Source organism: Pristis pectinata, chromosome 24 (genome assembly GCF_009764475.1).
Source record: "Pristis pectinata isolate sPriPec2 chromosome 24, sPriPec2.1.pri, whole genome shotgun sequence".
NCBI lineage: Eukaryota > Metazoa > Chordata > Chondrichthyes > Rhinopristiformes > Pristidae > Pristis > Pristis pectinata.
In genome coordinates, this window is record NC_067428.1 from 28,661,829 (window position 1) to 28,677,174 (window position 15,346).

The window sequence follows — 15,346 nt, forward strand, 5'->3', positions numbered from 1 at the left end:
CATTCCACCTCCATTCAGTATAATATCGATCCGACTGATATCAGCATTTCAGATACAAGTTACAGGTACACAGAAGAGGATAATATATTTAATGTATTTGATAGCTGTGATTTTTCAACCATGGAACAGCAATCAAGACAATTGCTGATGCTGACAGAAATCTGTATTCATAATTGTGCCTGCAACCCCAATCCTGAATATAAATCAGTGGAGTAACAAGAGATTTATAGGTAAGTATAATGAAAATATTAGTTTTCTATTAATTGCAACAAAATTATTTATCACCTAACTGCCAAAATATAAATTAACCTATTGAATACATTTACTCAATAATTTTGGTGGAGTAACAATTGGCCATTATTGAGGGACAGGATATGGAAAGATGGAATTGTAGCTCCAACCCCAATGAAAGGTAGAAAGCAAAGGCAAGTAGTTTCATGGAGAGTCAAGGTAGGACACAGGCTTGTTGTAGTTGCTAACTTACATGGTGTTACTTCAAGCTTATGGTACAGAGAAAGATCACTTAGACCAACAAGGTTATGCCAGCATTATTGCTTCACATGAGGTTCCTCACACTCCTTTTCAGCTAACCCTATCAGCTCATCCTTTATTCTTCAAGTGAAGTCGTTGAGTTTATTGTCACGTACACAAGTATGGTGAGGTACAGTATAATGAAATGCTTGCAGCAGCATCACAGGCACATAGGTACAGACAACACACAGAATATACACATTATACACAACTTGTACATAAAATTATACCATGCAGTGAAAAAAACTGTGCAAAAGTAAGACAGTGCAAAAGAACATTAAGACACACTCAAAGACAAGTCCATAGTAGTGCAAGAGGTGATGCGTACTGTTCCATTGCTAAGGTAGGGTTAGGGTTGTGCGGGTAGTTTCAAGAACCTAATAGTTGTAGGAAGGTAGCTGCCCCTGAAACGGGTGGGGTGGGACTTGATCAGGGCATTGAGCATAGGAGCTGGGAAGTTATGATGCAAGATGTTGGTGAGGCCACATCTGGATTACTGTGTACAGTTTTGGTCACTCGATTATAGGAAAGATATTATTAAACTAGAAACAGTGCGGAAAAGATTTACTAGGATGTTACCTGGACTTGGGGGCTTGAGTTACAAGGAAAGGATTTAATCCCTTGGAAAGTAGGAAATTGAGGGTGACCTGAAAGAGGTATATAAGATCACGAGGGGCATAGACAAGGTGAAAGCACATAGTCTTTTTACCAGGGAGGGGGTTCAAAAAACAAGAGGGCATAGGTTTAAGATCAGAGGCAAGAGATTTAAAATGGACATCAGGGGCAGCTTCTTCACACAAAGCATATTCGAAATGAGCTGCCAGAAATAGTGGTTGAGGCGGGCACATTAGCAACATTTAAAAGCCATCCATCTAAGTACATGGATAGGAGAGGTTTAGAGGGCGATGGGCCAAATGCAGGCAGTTGGGACTAGCTAGCTGGGCAACACAGTCGGCATGGACAAGTTGGAACAAAGGGCCTGTTTCCTCACTGTATGTCTCAATGACTTCAGATTTCTGTACTTCCTGCCTGACAGGTAGCAGTGAGAAGAGGGCACGACCTGAATGGCGGGTATCCTTGATGATAGATGGTGTCTTCTGAGGCAGCGCCTTCTATAGATGCTGTCAATGGTGGGGAGGGCTGTGCCCATGATGGACCAGGCTGTGCGCCTTTCTGACTTTGCCCTTCATTTACTAGTAAATATGTTCTGTGCTTACACAAACTGTTACTCTGTTCACTTTCCACCCTAAGTGAAATTTTGTTAAGATCTACTGCAAAGTGACATTTGGAAAGAAAGTAAAATTGAGAACCATTTGTCTCGTCAAGAGCTCAAAGTATCAAATCTCACCTGCTTCCAGATTCCGTGCACAGATGAGACACCATTAGTTCTTTCTACTAGCTCTATCCAAAATCCTTCCTTCCTTTTGAATAAGGCCCTTTGTAATCACATCCTCATAATGGGAAATTCTATCAACAGTATCCCAACCAGCCACAGCCTGTCACTTGGAAAAAGACTCACTTATTCTTATTTTTTGTTTCTCTATCCATGTCAGTTCTTTATCCCTAAACTGATATGCTTTAATTTGTATGCTATTCTTCTGTGGGACCTTATCAAAAGCCTTCTGAAAATCCAAATACAGTACATCCACTGGTTCTCCTTCATCTATTCTACCAGCTGTGTCCTCAAAAAAATCCAGTAGACTTATCAAGCATGATTTCCCTTCATAAATCTACTTGGTCATCTACTTAGCGATAGGTTTTAAAATGATGACTGGATACCATATTGTAGAAGCCAAGATCTTATTAAAGGTGTTCGAAAATTTTAATCAGCCTCTTTAGATCTCTATTTCTTTACTCCGAATGACAAAATGAAATAACTTGTCCAACCTTTCACAAGAGCAATAATTTCGTAGTTCTGTGACCATCCCCACAAATCTTTATTGCATTTTCTCCTGTGCTTCTATGTTCAGTGTTCATTTTATAGTATGGCGATCACAGTTCTGTGTGTTACTACTTTTAAGTTCTAGACCCCTAGAAATACATTCTAGTGCTTCATTAGAATTTTTAAAAGCATTCCCGACATATCATGCTGCTTTTAATGACTTGCCCACCTGGATATCTCCACTCTTGCATCCCATTTGCTTTCTATTTTCCAAAGCGTTACTGGTACTTCTGTTCTTTGTACCAAGGTGCATCATCTTGTATGTATCTATTTCCCATTTGAGGTAGGACAGTGAATGTAAAAGGAAGAAGAAATTGGGAAATGACAAAGATGGGCATCGAAATTGGCAAATGACAAAGATGGGCATCGAAATTGGCAAATGACAAAGATGGGCATTGAAATTGGCAAATGACAAAGATGGGCATCGAAATTGGCAAATGACAAAGATGGGCATCGAAATTGGCAAATGACAAAGATGGGCATTGAAATTGGCAAATGACAAAGATGGGCATTGAAATTGGCAAATGACAAAGATGGGCATTGAAATTGGCAAAGAAAGGTTAATGTAACACAGTAAATCATAATAAGGAGGGCTGTTATGAGAATATGGAATATTGAAAAATATGAAAATTATGATTAGAGATAGAGAACCTAATGAACAGTGATGAAACTGTAATCGGTTACTTTAAAGAGATCAATTTCTGTAAGCTGTTCCAGAGTTGGTAGTCTGCTTTGCTAGTGGCATTTAGGTAGTCTCATTATTTATGTGATTTTCATCATGAAATTCTGCAGGGCAGATGGAAAGTTCAGCTCAAGGGATCATATTCTCAGGGTAACGGGTTGGCCACATAAGACTACTTTTGATGATGAGGAAAAATTTACTCAGACAATTGTGAATCTTTGGAATTCTCTACCCAGATTATGTGGATGGAATGTCATTGAGTATACTCAAGCCTGAGATCAATGGAGTTTTGGAGGAGGCTCTGCTGGCCGTTGATGGCGTAACAGCTATTTGCTGCTGCTCTCACTATATCTAACCTTTTCAACCTGATTTCAAATCCTTCCTTTTCACCCTCGGTAGTAAATTTAAACGTGATTTTATCTTATTATGAATACAAGGGGTGCTAAGGCTATGAAAACCACTAAGGAAGATGTTCCTCCTATAACTCTGGAAGCTATTTTTGAGCAGCTTCAACAACTTAATGCCAAATTCGATTCTTTTCAAAGAAGCCTGGAAGATCATGAAGGACGAATTGAAGTGAACGAAGCCTGTCTTTTGGTTTTGGAGGGGAAGATTGATGACTTACAAAATCTTTGTAAAAAGCAAGCCCAAGACAATGAAAGATTAAAGCTGAAGATTACTGATTTAGAAAACAGGAGCAGAAGATCCAATCTTCGAATTCTAGGATTACCAGAAAAGACTGAAGGTAATCAACCTACCGAATTTTTTGCAAAGTTTTTGGCTCAGTTATTCCCTGGTATTCTAGAATCTTTGCCTAAGATTGATAGAGCACACAGAATACCTTTTTTAAACCCCCTATGCAAGTAAAACCCAGATCTATTATCATCTCTTTCCATGACTTTCAAACTAAGGAGCTTCTAATTCAGGAGGCACATCATAGAGGAATGATTAATGATCAAAATTGTCAAATTAGAATCGTTGAAGATTACTCACCAGAGGTTATGAAGGAATGGGTTAAATTTAAAAAGGTTATGTCAGATCTCTATCAGAAAGGGTATAAACCGTCACTTTGATTCCAGGCAAGACTCAGGATCATACTAAAAAACAGCTTGCAAAAATGGTTTCGATCGTTGGAAGAAGCCCAGATTTTTCTGGATACTCCTACTGAATAATTTCATATTCCTCATTATGAACATTTTCTGTTTTCTACTTTTTTTCTTTATTTTTTTTCTAGTAATCACTTACTAATATTTGGGATGATTATGTTTTTTGATTCCTCTTTGCTTTGTTCTTTTTTAAAATTTTTTTCCAATATAGTTTGAAATAAGAAAAAAGCAACATGTAAAGCTGTACTGAACTAAGAACACTTTTTTTCACAATTGTAACTGTGGTTTCTCTGTTTATCTGATTGTTATGTCTGGGTTGGAATTTTACTAACCTTGAAGTTATTGAGCGGAGATAATTGGGGTTATATTGTCTTTAGTTAGGCGCCAGCTGTTTCTTAGCTGGCTTGTTTCCTTTTTCTTTGGGTGTTGGGAGGGGGGTGGGGGGTTTTCCTGGGAAACTGTTCTGGGCTGACAGCCAAATCTGCTGCTTAGTTACCTTACCTGTAACTCTACTGTAGTACTTTTTGCTGGTACATTCCAATGGTTTGCTCATTATTCTTTTTTTACCTACATTTAAATAATATTATAATGGACTGAGTTATTAATTTACTTAGTTTTAATGTGAAAGGCTTGAATCATCCTTTGAACCGAAATAAGATTTTGCCTATATTAAAAAACTCAAAGCCTCTATTATCTTTTTACAAGAAACTCATATTCGCAACTGTGATATTTCACGTTTTTTAAATCAATGGAATGGGCTCCAATTTCATTCTTCTTTTCAAGATAAATCTAGAGGGGTTTCAATTCTTATAGGTAGGACAGTTTCATTTGATCAACATAAGGTAATAACTGATTCTAATAGTCATTTCGTTATAATATCAGGGAAAATAAATAATAGGTATTGGCTAATATTTATGCTCCAAATATGGATGACCCAGAGTTTTTTGAATGATTTCTGTCATTCCTACCAGATTTGAACTTTTATTCTTTGGTGTTAAGAGGAGATTTTGATTTCTGGTTAGATCCCAAATTAGATAGGTCATCCACTAAATTAGCTGCTCCTAATAAATCAGCTTTATTTCTTCAATCGTTTTTAATGAAAACTGGTGTCATTGATGCTTGGCATTTTTTGTACCCAGAAGATAAGGAATATTCCTTTGTCTCTTGTGTTCACCATACATTCCAGAATTGACTACTTTTTTTTATTGATAATCAAATGATTTCATCAGTTCAATCCTGTGACTATAAAGCGATTGCTCTTTCAGATCATGCTCCTATGCTTCTATCTTTAGGTTTCCCTGGGCTCCCTCAGACAAACAGATTTTGGCGTTTTAACCTAACCTTGTTATCTGATAAAGATTTTTTAAAATTTACAGAGAAACAAATTACTCTTTTTTTAAAAGAGAATTCGTCGGAACAGATTTCTAGTCTTATCATTTGGGATACCTTCAAAGCCTTTACTAGAGGTCAAATTATTTCTTATACGGCAAACATTAGGATAAAAGTTAACAGAGAAGGAGCGGATCTAGTTGATCAACTGAAACTATTAGATCAAAAATATGCTTTGGATCCAGATCCGGCTTTGTATAAGAGGTGAGTTGAAATTAAAACTAAATATGATCTTCTTTTAACATATCCAATTGAAGGTCAACTTTTAAAAGATAAAAGTCAATTTTATATTCATGGAGATAAAACAGGTAAATTACTGGCTAACCAATTAAAAATCTCCAGAGCTAGATGGCAAATTAAAGAAATTTCGAAAGCCAATGGTGAGAGGACAACTGATCTTTTAGAAACAAATGATACTTCTAGAGAATTCTATTCTAAACTTTACAGTTCTAATTTTCCTAAAGATAATACTGTAATGAATAATTTCTTTGACCAATTACACATTCCTATACTTTCCACTGAAAACCGAAAACAGTTGGATCAATCTATTACACACGAGGAAATCGCCGAAGCTGTGCGATCTTTACATTCTGGAAAGACTCTGGGTCCTGATGGATTTCCTGGAGAATTCTATAAGGCTTTTTCCTCTTTGCTTATACCTCATTTATGTGCTGTTTTTTCCGATTCTTTTAAATTGGGTAGACTACCACAATCTTTTCATGAAGCCTCTATCTCACTTATTCTTAAGAACCCAACAGAACGTGCTTCGTACAGACCAATTTCGCTACTTAATGTGGATGTTAAAATTTTATCTAAAGTTCTAGCTCGTAGAATGGAAAATATTTTACCTTCAATTATATCCGATGATCAGACTGGTTTTATTAAAAATCGATATTCTCATTTTAATATTCGTCATTTACTGAATATTATTTATTCTCCCTCTAAGGAAATATCGGAATGTGTGATATCTCTAGATGCTGAGAAGGCCTTTGTTCGGATTGAATGGAATTACTTATTTAAAACTTTAGAGAAATTTAATTTTGGGCCTGATTTTATCCAATGGATTAAATTACTTTATTTATCCCCTTCTGCTCGAGTTCTTACTAATTTTCAAAGTTCTAAATCTTTTAAACTTCAATGTGGAACCAGACAGGAATGTCCTTTGAGCCCTTTGCTATTTGATTTGGCCTTAGAACCTTTGGCTATTTCTCTCCGAGAATCTAGAGGTATCCTTGGTATCTCCAGAAGAGATATTAACCACAAAGTTTCTTTATATGCTGATGATTTATTACTTTTTATATCTAATGTTGAAGCCTTGTTACCTCCTATGCTTTCTTTACTTTCTCGCTTCAGTTATTTTTCAGGTTACAAATTGAACTTATACAAGAGTGAACTTTTTCCTCTGTATAACCTGGTACCATCTGATATTAACATTCCTTTTAAAATTGTAAGAAATCATTTTACCTATCTGGGGGTGTCAATTACTAAAAATCATAAACATTTATTTAAAGAAAATTTTTTCACCTTACTGCATTATGTGAAAAGGGTTTTATCAAGTTGGTCTCCCCTTTCTATATCATTGATTGGCCAAATTAATGCTATTAAAATGAATATTTTACCTAAATTTATACATCTATTTCAGGCTTTACCTGTTTTTATTCCTAAGTCTTTCTTTGACTCTCTTGAGTCAATTGTATCTTCCTACATATGGAATAATAAACATCCTAGACTAAATAAAGTTCACCTTCAGAAGGTTAAAAAGAACAGAGGTCTACAGTCAATATACGAAATCTTACGTTTTGGTTACATTACATTAATCAAGAGGCTTGTCCAGTACGGGTTTCTTCGGAAGTTAACTCTGTTAAAAAATTTTCTATTATTTCTCTGCTTAGTTCTTCACTTCCAATATCATTAAATAAACTAACAAATTATTTAGTAGTTAAACATGCTTTGAGGATTTGGTTACAATTTAGAAAATATTTTGGTTTATTGAGTTTTTCTTTGTCCAGTCCCATTTTCTCTAATTATTTTTTTAAACCTTCTATGACTGATGTAGTTTTTAAAGAGTGGGACAAATTAGGTATTACTTGTTTTCAAGATCTGTTTGTTAGAGGAAACCTTTCCTCGTTTGAACAATTGTCTACCAAGTATAATTTACCAAAAACTCATTTTTTTTTAGATATTTACAAATTAGAGATTTTCTTCGATCTCAATTACATTCTTTTCCTTTGAGTCCTGATAAAAATTTATTAGATGTAATTTTTAATTTGGAACCCTTTCACGATGGCTCAATATCTAATATTTATGACAGATTACTAGGAATGAGTAAGGTACCACTAGATAAAATTAAAAACGCTTAGGAGCAAGATTTGCAGATGTCAATTTCTGAGGAAACTTGGAATGAAATTTTCAAGTTGGTTAATACTTTGTCATTATGTGCTCGTCATTCTCTCCTTCAATTTAAAGTGGTCCATAGAGCTCACTTGTCTAAAGATAAACTATCCCATTTTTATTCCGATATATCTCCTTACTGTGAAAAATGTAATAATGGAGTGGCTTCTTTAATTCACATGTTCTGGATGTGTCAGAGTCTTAACAAATATTGGACAGAGATCTTTCACGCTTTTTCTGTACTTTTTAAAATAAATTTTCAACTTAATCCTTTCACTGCACTATTTGGGATCATTGGAGACAAAGATATAACTTTGAAGGCTTCTGATTTACACATTCTGGCTTTTATTTCTCTTATAGCCAGGAAAGCTGTATTGCTTAAATGGAAGGAAGTTACTCTGCCTAGTCATGCTCAATGGTTACGGGATGTTATGTCATACCTGAATCTAGAGAAGATTCGCTGTTCAGTTTTTGAATCTAACTTAGACTTTCAAACCTTGTGGGGACCTTTTTTTGAATTATTTTCAAAATCTCTGATTTGGTGACTAAAACGCAGATATTGGCTGACACTTACATTTTAAGGGTTTTTCCTTGTGGTCATTTTCCATCGAACAGCTTCGGTTTTTGGTAGTGGGAGTAGATTCTTTCTGTATAATATAATAAAATATTTCAATTATTTTTCCTTTATTAACTATTATATGTGATTACTAATTTAGAGTATTGTGATTTAACACAATGTATTTAGTAGTATTCTCACTCTCTCTTTTGATGCATGTACTCTGTATTTTTTTTCATGGATTTAATAAAGATATTGTAAAGTGGAAGATTAGCCATGACCTCATTGAATGGCAGAACTGGTTCAAGGGGCCAGACGTCCTGCTTCTGCATTAGGAGAAATGTAGGGACAATTATAAACTGACAATAGTGTCTGTTCATTATTCATTAAGAACATCAAGCCAAGTTGAAGGGTTTCAAGTTGTCAAGTCTTACGTTGCACAACGCTTTACATCCAGTTTGAGCTACTTTGCTGCAACCCTCAGCTTCTTTGAACATTTTGGTATATCTGTGAAACCTATCTTCACTATTTTTAAGATGAAAATTGAATAACATTATATTTCATTGAGCCAGCTGTTACAGGCTCTGCACAATTATTTGTTAAAGCATTTTGCAATTGAATCATGATGTGTTTTTGCTATTCTATTTTGGGTTCAGTGTACTTTGCATCAGGGTATTTTTGCAACTGCAAATATCATGTAAAACTTAAATAGACTGAAAAATGACAAGTACTGTTAGAATTTACACTTGATGTTATAGCTCAGGAAGAGAACAAAATAAATTTGATGAAAAGAACTCCAGCTCACATACAGGAATAAAACTTACATTAGCAGATAAAACCTGGGAGGTTCTGTAATAAAGGTATACCAGGTTATGAAAAAGGATGCTAAGTTGTTCGAGTTCAAAATTCTAGGATGCAACTTAGCTTAGAAAACAGGGGAAGGATGTAGGAGAGAACATAGGCTATGTTATGTTATTTATTTTTCACTCATATTACATTTTATTTTTTATAATTATATTAGTGTTATAGTGTTTTAAATCTTTTTAAATTGAAAATTAATTAATTTTCACTTTTTCAAGAGTTTACAGCAAATGTAATAGTTTTTTTCAAATGTCTTTGAATATTAGAGACATTTAAAAACAGTTTACAATGCCCCTTGGTTTAGATAGGATATGATTCTCTACCCCCAATCTTGCTTCCTTTGAAAGGCTATCAGGGTGTACCCAGCGGATGTCCAGTTGTCATTGAAGTCTTGTTACACCTTGCTGCGCCCGACTCCCAGGATTGGACGGTTTACATGTTTAGCCCTCTGCATTTGGCCTAGGTAAATACAGGAGGATTGAGGTCAAATCAAGCACAATGTTTCCTTATTCTAGTATATAGAACTCAAAATACTATTTGTTCTTATATTCTTATTTACCAACCTGTAAGAATAATATCAGGAACACAAATCAAAAGCTATCTCACAAATACTTAATCTCATTTTATCTTGAATCCATATGAGACTGTTATACTGTTGTAAGTCACATCTCACAATGCCGTATTGGTATATTGACAGTCATGCAAACGATGTTCGTTGCTGAAGGCATACTGTACATGAATGACTCAGTAAATAATCACCTATAGTCAAAATGATCAAAAATTCAGATGAATTGCAGAAATAATGCACCCCACCATGCCATTTCTTTATTCCCCCTCGTCCTCAAAAAATATCTTTTTAGATATATGGTTCACTCTTTTCTACAATTGCATCAACCAACCTTTCAGGCATTATAATGGATAGTAATAACTTAAAAGACATTCTCATATACTCTTTGGGTCCCTTGCCAATTACCAGAAAACCATGTCTCTGGTTCCTAATATGTATGGCATAGAAATAGTTTCTTCCTACTAAGTTTATCAAATTCCTGCATAATTTTTTAACACCTACATTGAATGTTCTCTGTTCAATCAACAATCCCTGTTTCTCTAGTTTTCCCATATAAATGGTCAGATGCAAATTTACATGAAGATGCACGAAATAACATACTTAATACCAATGCAAAGTTACACAATAAGTAAATAAAAAAATTGAGTATCTATTAATTGTCACAGTTTAAATGCGTCATAACAACTCAATTTTCCCCAAATTGTTGTTCAGTCAGTATATGAGATTATAGGAAACAAAACTTGTAAATGCTGAAACCGTTAACTGTTTTGCCTTCCACAGATGCTGGCTGACCTGCTGAGTGTTCTCGCATTTTTTTGTTTTTGTTTCAGATTTCCAGTATCTTCAGTCTTTTGGTTTTCTTTTACAAGACCATAAGGTTGGCAATTGAATTTTTAAACACAGCTGAGAGGTTTGGAGCATTACATGATGTCTTTGATTACTACAGAAATTTAAGAACAGTCAAAAATGCCTCCCGGTCCATACCCAACCTTGTCTCCTGTCATCCATCCATCTAATCTATTTCAGCATTCAGCTAATGAAATAATTGTTCTGACAATGTTATTCTTGGAATTTATGCAGCCTTATTCTTCGAAGTCCGTTGAAACACTGCTGGACAAAACTGCCTCCTTCCAGCTCCCCTATAGGTATGATCTCCAGGAAAAGCTGCAATAGTAGTTTTTCTGCCATCCAGTCCACTTCAATATTATTCTAGCCAAATGCAGCAGTGTTAACTGCTGCTGCTCCTTAAACTTTCTGAACACTTATGGTTACCAGTTAACACTACAGGTCCTCCCCTGGTTACAAGTGCCCAACTTATGGGCAGCCCGCAAGCGTTTGGGAGACTGGCGGGATGGATTTGCTGGCTGCTGTGGGGCTGCAGGCATATTCTGCCAGGTGGGAACGGAAGCTACAACAACTGGGGGCTGGATCGAGCCAAGCAGAGCTGGGAACGCTGAGCAAAGTCACTTGATCAGTCACTGAGCCGGCTGGCGAGCGCTCTTCTTGTTTGCTCTCCCGTCACAGCCGTTTCTGTGATCGTCTCCCACACGCTGTTCATTTCTCTCTTACAAACTGAGTGCACAAGTTGGCTGCTGTTTTCTCCACTTTATAGTGACTGCACATCAAAAGCACCTTGTTGGCTGTAATGTGCTTTGGGACATCCTGAGCATGCAGAGGTTTCTGTATGAATGTAATTTTTGTTTTATTATTCATATATTAACTTGTTAATTAAGTGTCATTTGCTCCACACACAGGGACCTGTGATGTTTCAATTCAATCAGCCAACCAAGGTCAAACTGACCACGTGATATTTCAGTGTTTCTCTTTGACTTGGTAAGAACAGAACTTCATTACGTTCTTATCTATTGGATGGGTTTTCTATTCTCTTCATTTAACAATGACTGAATAGATTCCCTATTCCAACTAAAGAGCTTGCCATAGTTTCTGGTCAAATCCATTTTAAGTCTTATTTTAAATTGCAGTGACTGAAGAAGTCTTGTGCCCTTGCTCTGTACAACTTGGGTGTATGACTGAGAACTTTTCCGATAATTCTCTGCTGTACACACTTATAATGCATTAGCTGATCCCCAACCAGTTGTGAGCTTGTATGAAATCTGTTGTTCCTGAACAGTCCATGAACACTACCTCGTTATTCCTCTTTTACACCATTTATTTATTTTTGTAACTTATAGTAATTTCTATGTCTTGCACTGTACTGCTGCCGCAAAACAACAAATTTCGCAACATATGTCAGTGATAATAAACCTGATTCTGATCCTTGGAGGGTTCCCCAGATGATGCATAAAGCAAATTAGATAATTTACAAAGGAATCATTAATCTTAATATTAATGCAATTTGGCTCTTGTGGGAACTGAAGGTTTCGAATGTCATTTTCCCACTGTCCCAGTCTGAGCCTTTACGTTTGTGTACTGAAGAGATTACTGCCTGCTCCACTTTGTAACAATAAATCAGGACTTGTAGCTTTGAACACAGTACAGTAGCCTTAACTACGTAAATGACCCTTCCCTCAATATTTGGAATGGGTTCTATTGTTCTTACATTTAGTCAGTCATGAAGCCTACTGTGCTACACTTGCACTGATTGAACAGGCCCATTGGGTTTTAATTCCATGTTTTCCAATGCTCCAGGGTTGCTATTTAAACCCTCTCAGCTTTCTCAGAGCTCAACATAGTGGTGCAAATAAAAACAGAAATGCTGAAAAAACTCAGTAGGCCAGGCAGCATTTCTGGAAAGAGAAACCGTTATCATTCAGAACTTGTGTTCATCCCTGAACTTTCACAGATATTGAGCTATATTGAGATCTCTTCATCCTCTGAGCTCTCGCTGTCAGTCTCCAGCAAGTTCCATGGTCCTGCCTGTTGAGTTCTAAATGGATGCCTTTAGTATTCTTTGCATTATAATTGCATGTCACCTATATGCCCACTTCACTGTTTCCCAAATTATCTGCGTCATCAGTGTTATAATATTGAGCTTCTAATCCCCAAGTTCAAAACATCCATAAAGTTCAATCACAACACTTCCTGCACTAACCCTGACAAGCTCCAAATTATCCTCAATCCGAGCCACTCCTATTCAGCCCAACGCTTTGTTTCCTTTACATCAACTTTCCATGGCACTACATTTTCTTGTTCCATAAGACTTTACTTTTGACAAACTGGACTCTGCATGCTGGATATCTTTGATTATTTTATTCAATAGTAAGTGTTGACAAAAATAGAACATAGAACACAGAACACTACAGCATAGTACAGGCCCTTTGGCCCACAATGTTGTGCCGACATTTTATTCTGCTCTAAGATCTATCTAACCCTTTCACTGTGTGTTTCGATGTACATGTGACTAATAAAGGTACCTTATCTTATTCATAAAATAAAAACAGAAAATGCTGGAAGTGCTCAGTAGGTCAGGTGACATCTATGGAAATAGAAACAGAGTTAAGATTTCAGGTGAAAGACCCTGTGTTAAAACTGGGTAACTAGAAAATAAGTTAATTACAAAGGGGAAGGAAGGATAGGACAAAGGAAGTATCTCTGATAGGATGAGTCCAGGTTTACAGAAGTGATTCTGCTGTTTATGGAGCTGTCTGGTTGATAGATTAATGAGGTTAAGATAAAAGAAGAAAGGAAACAAAGGAGCATGCAAAAACTGTGAATTCAAGTCAGAGCTGCTGCTGCAAGGTGAAAATGAGAATGCTGCAAATACCCAGAAGATCAGACTGTGTCTATGGAGAAAGCATAACTGAGTTAACATTATGGATGGATAGCCTTTTAGTTGAAATAGCCAGTTCTGATACAAACAGGAAAAGCATGTTATCTGAAATAGTTAACTTCAATATAGAATCTGAAAAACTGCAACATACCTAGTGAAAAAATAAGTTGCTATTCCTCAAGCTTATGTTGAACTTTGAAAGTATCTACGTGAGGCACAAGCTCATGACACAACATCAAAGACCCCCACCATCCAGCCCATGCCATCTTCTCGCAGCTACCATTGGGCAGGAGGTAAAGAAGACTGAAGTCCCAGACAACCAGCTTCAAGAACAGCTACTTCCCTTCAACCATTTGGTTCTTAAACCAAACTGCACAATCTTATTCACTACCTCAGTATAGCAACACTCTGGAGACACAAGAGATTCTGCAGATGCTGGAATCTGGAGCAACACACCACACAAAATGCTGGAGGAAATCAGCAGGTCAGGCAGTATCTATGGAGGGAAATAAACAGTTGATGTCCCGGGTCTCGACCTGGGTCTCGACCTGAAATGTCGACCATTTACTTCCCTCCAAGATGCTGCCTGACTTGCTGAGTTCTTCCAGCACTCTGTGTATAGCAATAATGTGACCACTTTGGACTACAATAGATTTTGCTTTTTTTTTGTATTTTGTATTATCTTTCTTGTATAATTTTGTATAATTTATGTTTTTCTTGTGAATGTTGTGTCTCTAATGCTCTGTGCCTGTGATGCTGCTGCAAGTAAGTTTTTCATTGCACCTGTGCACACATGTACTTATGCACATGACAATAAACTCAATTTTGAGCTTCACTGGAGTACATATTAGAGTGGAAATAGGACAGAGAAGTGAAGCATTGACTGGTTTGATCTTGGGTATTACATGAATTTTTGATGAGCTCACGCAAGGCCAATAGGTCATGACTCCTTGGTCCACTTCTGCCTCCACCAACAACCCCCTTCTTATGGCACTTTCTCTTGCAATCACAGGTGATGCAATACTTGTCCTTTCACCTCTTCCCCTTCCACCATCCAGGAACCCAAACAGTCTTTCCAGGTGAAACAGCAATTCACTTGCACTTCTTCCAATCTAGTGCTCTGTATTTGGTGTTCACAATGTGGTCTCCTCTACACTGGAGAAACCAAATGCAGATTGGATGATTGTTTTGCAGAACATCCATGTCTAGTCTGCAGGGGTAACTCTGAGCTTCCCGTTGCCTGCCACTTGAATTCCCCATCACATTCCCATTCTGACCTGTCCGTCTGTGACCTCCTGTACTGTCACAGTGAGACCCAACGCAAGCTTGAGAGACAACACTTCATCTTCCTTCTAGGTACATTTCAGCCTTTTGGACAATACTGAATTCTACAACTTCAAGTAACTATATTTCTCGGTCTGTATCAGTCATCTATCTGTAATACTAGCTCAGCTTGTTTTTCTCCTCCTTTGTGTTTCTTCCTTTTTTTTTGCTCTCTGGGAGTGGAGGACAGCCCAGCCTGTCCTCCTGGGCTTGTCCTCCAACTCTGCGTTTCAGAACTCCCACATTCTTTTGCCTAGGTTCTTTTGT

At 36.8% G+C, this 15,346-nt stretch overlaps 1 long non-coding RNA gene across 2 annotated transcripts in view; it reads right to left on the bottom strand.

Annotated features, from left to right (window-relative positions):
• Positions 1-15,346, bottom strand: part of LOC127582690 (uncharacterized) — a 68,663-nt gene that overhangs the window by 45,805 nt on the left and 7,512 nt on the right. For both annotated transcript variants that reach the window (XR_007958154.1, XR_007958153.1), the window contains exons 2-3: positions 9,782-9,917; positions 8,616-8,688 (exon numbers count right to left, since the gene is read on the bottom strand). This is a non-coding gene — a long non-coding RNA (uncharacterized LOC127582690). The remainder of the gene's footprint in view (positions 1-8,615; positions 8,689-9,781; positions 9,918-15,346) is intronic.